The sequence below is a fragment of the Carassius auratus genome, unplaced genomic scaffold, assembly GCF_003368295.1.
Source record: "Carassius auratus strain Wakin unplaced genomic scaffold, ASM336829v1 scaf_tig00001335, whole genome shotgun sequence".
In the NCBI taxonomy this organism is placed as follows: Eukaryota; Metazoa; Chordata; class Actinopteri; order Cypriniformes; family Cyprinidae; genus Carassius; species Carassius auratus.
The window spans coordinates 207998-213360 of NW_020523355.1; positions in this window are offsets into that span (position 1 = coordinate 207998).

Consider the following 5363-nt stretch of genomic DNA (forward strand, 5'->3'; position numbering starts at 1 on the left):
TCAGGAGAAACCCCCCTGCACTCCCCCCACTCACCATCATGAACAGCACTGTGACTGCAGTGGAGTCATTCAGGTTCCTGGGAACCACCATCTCTCAGGACCTGAAGTGGGACATTCACATTGACTCCATTGTGAAAAAGGCCCAGCAAAGGATGTACTTCCTCCGCCAGCTGAGGAAGTTTAACCTGCCACAGGAGCTGCTGAAACAGTTCTACTCCACCATCATTGAATCCATCCTCTGCAATTCAGTAACTGTCTGGTTCAGCTCAGCTTCTAAATCTGACCTCAGAAGACTACAGAGGGTAGTCCGGACTGCTGAGCGAATCATCGGTTCAACTCTCCCATCTATTCAAGAACTGTACTTGTCCAGAGTGAGAAAAAGGGCTGTCAAAATCACTTTGGACCCCTCACATCCTGCACACTCCCTCTTTGAACTGTTGCCATCTGGTCGACGCTACAGAGCACTGAGCACTAGAACAATCAGACACAGGACCAGTTTCTTCCCTCAGGCAATCCATCTTATGAACAGCTGATAATAACGGCGAACACACTACACTTTATATTTATATACACACACACTTTATTTATCTAACACACATACTTAGTATACACTTAAATTTTGCACACAATATATATGTATATACATAACTTCATTTTGTAATATACCTGCCTACAATTGTCATTTGTATATTGTCATTCACTATCTACTTATTTGTATTTTTTATTCTTTTATTATGTATTTTATGTTCTGTCGCTGTCATTCTGTTGTACTGCGGAGCTTCTGTCACGAAAACAAATTCCTCGTATGTGTAAACATACCTGGCAATAAAGCTCATTCTGGTAAGTCTGTTGTCTGTGCTATTATGACCAAACTCTCCGGCTACAGAATTTATGCATCCTATCATATACTTGTTCAATACATGGTTCGACTTTTACTTTCTGAAGCCAGGATGTTCACATTATGACCAACACAAGTACTTTTAGAATTTAATGTAGAATGAATGGAAATAAATTCCACACCATCATATGTCTGTTGTTGTAACTGTACTGTACACCTACTAGTTTTGACAATTACATATACATGTAATTGTGTTATGATCTGTCAGTCCTTACAGGCAATAGATGAACTGTTCCTCTTCCTGAACTACCTTGCCCTTGGTCTGAAGCAGAGGGACCTAGCTGAGCGGTATGGGGTGCATCAATCTACTGTAAGCAGAATCATTCTGACCTAGAGCAATTTTCTGTTCTCTGTTCTTGGTTCACAATGCATTTGGATGACTCAAGACAAAATTAAGGAACACTTGCCATCAGAGTTTGAAGACTACCCAGACACCACCACAATTCTGGACTGCACAGAGCTCTGGTGTCAAACACCCTCCTCCACTTTACTTCAGAGTGAGGTATACTCAAACTATAAGTCCCACTGTACCCTGGAGGGAATGATTGGCATGGCCCCCCATGGCGCTGTAACCTTTGTTTCCTCCCTTTTTGCCGGCTCAGTAAGTGACAAACAGATCTTTGTAGAGTAAGGTATTCTTACTCTGCTTAAGCCAGATATGGCAATTATGGTCGACAGAGGCTTCCTTGTGGATGACTGTGTTCCCTGTAAGGTATACAGGCCTGCATTCCTTGCTGGGAGACCTCAGATGCCAAACCACGAGGTCAGGGAGACCCAATCTATTGCACATCTCAGAGTGCACATTGAGCGCCTAATTCGTAGACTGAAGGAATTTAAATTCTTTGATACGGTCATCCCCTTAAACATGTTTGGTAACATAAATTAACTTTATGCAGTTGCATGCCTACTGTTAAATTATCAGAGTGGGCCACTTGTAAAAGCTTGGGCTAAGTAAAAGTGCCTCTTGTTGTTATCCTCTCTTAATCCTTGTAAATATATCTTAAACATGCCTCTAGATTTATTCTCTGTATATATCATTCATCTCATATTTCTATGTTTTGTACTCTTTGTTAATTGTATTTAACTTTTCATTATTTGTTAACTAATGAAGTATAAATTCAGAACACACAAACAAATTACATGTTTATTAAAATACGTAATTTAATCAGTTAACAACAGATCCTGTACATTTGTGGAAACGGTTCAAAATAAAACATGGGGCAAAAAATATGTACAAGTTGATGGAAACTGATTGAATGGCTTGAAACGTTTCAAGCCAAAAGTGTTGGAAGATAAAAGTAAAAGTAATCAACCTTTTGCCTTATTGTTTTAATGACTCCCTCATCTCTGTATATTCTTTGTATGAACATGTCATCTTCAGTAAACACAACAAAATCACACCACTTCATCCCAGAAATGAATAGTTGGCCCTGCACCTGCCTGTAGTAAGTGTGAGACTGTTTGAGCTGTAGCACTCCACCAGAGACCCTAAGGTAGGCACAGTCCACATAGCTTCTCAAATTTGGGCACTTCACTTCTACCAATCCAAACACAGGATCAGCTTTAGGGTCGTACACCAACCTATCTGGTGATGAGCCAAGCAAAGGTGCATCGGGGTGGATGATAAAACCACAAGGGTAGTGATTTACCTCCTGAATGCAGCAGTATTCTTCAATAGCTTTGGGCTCCATCTGAAGGCCCCTCTTCATTTCTGCAGACTGGATAGCCTGACCTCAAAATTCTCACCGCTAGACTCACCGCTGAGGACTGCCCTCTCACATGGCAAACTTCTCTAGACATAAATTGATACACATAAAAATAACTTTAGTATTTATATTAGATGACAATAAATGAGTATTTAAATGAGAAAACAAAATGTGCTGAATGTGACAGTATAGTTTACAGTTACCTGAATCTAGAGGAGGTTAGACGTGGCTTTCTAAATAAATGCCATTCCCTCATTGTGCTTTGTTGTCTTGTGCCCATCTCAATTTCGTGTGCCATGACTTATGTTGTTGCTAGAGAAGTCATGTGCATCTGCTGATGGTGAGTCAACACAAAACAGCACTCTGAGGGACCTAGACAGTAGCCATCCAGAGGTAAGTATGGTCGTGGTGGTGCAGTGCTATGTGGACAGGTCTTTGGTGGGCTCTATGCTGGAAGTTGATAGGACAGTAAACTCCCTTCTTGGACTTTTCCAAAAGCGCTGTCAACTAAAGGCACATCTCCTGAAATACCCATAGTGGCTATTAAAGGAGCAGATTCTTTCGACATGCCTTCGTAAATATCCTTCACCTGTAGAACTGACATGTCTGGAAGGCAACAGGTCACGTTAAAGGCAGCTTTATACAGGTTGCTCCTGAAAACATACATAAAAGACATGCACACAGTGTTAATTAATTCCTCTAGTCTGGTTCTGTCTTCACAGTAATTACACTCCAATTAAATCGCACATGTGCTGACAATCCTTTGTCATTAGTCTCCCTATGTATAGCTGTCTTTCTCTGTCATCTGTATGGAGTCCTTACCCTATGTGTCTATGCTCTTGTCTCCCGAGACTTCACCTACCTTCTCGTTCCTCCGAGTTCCCGTTTTCATCCGGTTCCCTTTTTGGTTTTGTTTGTCTCTCAAGACTGTTTATTTTGTATTTTTCCTTCTGTTTAATAAACCCATACCTTGCTATTGGATCCTACCCTCTCCTTGTGTTTTTCCCAAACCCAACCGTCACAGTATGCACATGCACGATTGTTTCAGGAAGAATACAAAGACATATATGCTGTATTTTTTTAACATGGACAGCGTGACATTTGGTCAGTTGTTTGGTGCAGGGCTGTGCAACATAAACTCTTTCAGTTGTTCTTGCAGGTTAAAGGACATGTCAGCAGCATATTTATTTACATAAGAAGACAAATGCTCGCAAAAGAATAATAGAATAGAGTTGTACTTCTTGAATGATCAAGACAAAATGCCACTTGTGTGACATTATATCTGATTGCAATCTTCTTGACGTGGAATGGTATTTGAGCAACTTGGCAAATCAGTTGTATCTTGTTATCATTAACTTATAAATTGTTCAACTCCAGAGAGGATAAAATACCCTGCACAGAGTTCAGTCTGGTGTTGTTTGATGTTTAAATGACTACAAAACACCACAGAGAAACAAAAAAAGAAGAAGACCCCAACTTTAAACACGTCTGTCCATGTAAACCTCATCAAAAGAAGGATTTGTTCTTTACAGGGAGATAACAGTGCTCACATCCACATCCGCAAAGATTCAGTCACAGTGTCTGAACTGGTTCAGTGAGGGAGGTAAAGGCTACAAGTTCTCCACATTGTGTGATTTTAGAAACAAAGTTTTAAACCAAACTAACCAAAACAACAAATAAATAAAAAGTAAACTAAACTTTGTGAATGTGTCTCATTAAAAGGACCAATATATAACCGAATGTATTGTTGTGTATATTGTAAAACATACTGTGGAAATTATTATTATTATTATTATTATTATTATTATTATTATTATTATTATTATTATTATTATTATTATTATTATTATTATAGTCAAGGCCAAAAATATTGGCACCCTTGGTAAACATGATCAAATAATTTTTGATGCCATGTACACAAATATGATGATCTATTTTTTATACTATACCATATTCTCTATGGTGCTTTTTGTTGTCATTGTTCTGTCCTAAGAGGAACTAAAAGATATGGGCTCATTTCAGGGTGAACTACCATCCACTAACCACAGTATACATTTCACAAATGTGACTTCAATGTTTTTCTTGTTTTAAAATTGTTTCTCTTTCTCCCATCAGGTGAAATAGCCATCCGGGTGTTTTGGGCATGGACACAGCTTGGGATCCGTATAGTGGCTGTATATTCAGAGCAGGACACGGGGCAGATGCACTGACAGAAAGGCAGATGAGGCTTACCTCATTGGCAGAGGCCTGTCCCCTGTTGCAGCCTATCCATATGCCTGACATAATCAAAGTGGCTAAGGTTAGGGAATTATATATCTATCTGTCAGACTGTGATTCACCTTATCTGTCACTCTCTGAATGACGGCCTGTCTGCATTGTCTACTTAACTCATCTTTTCCAGTGCTTAGTATTTACATCAGCACATTACTATATGGTGCTCAAATAGATCCATTCCTGTTTTTTGGAACAGTATCAGAGGTGCCAGCCAGATTCAGATCCTTTGGGGAACTCTCCCTGTCGCGGCGCGGTAGAGACGGCGCCGTGGAAAGAACAAGATCTGGGTCCAAGTGCAGGGAAGAGACACTTTATTTTAACAAGAACAAATGAGAACTAAAAGGCCAACACGGCAAAAACAAAAGACAAAACGAATATACAGGGACAAGCAGGAAAACGAGCACGAGAAACACAGGTACATAGACATTACAATATAGCCAGGCAGAGTGGTGGGTGAGACTAAACTATATACTCGTGAACAAATA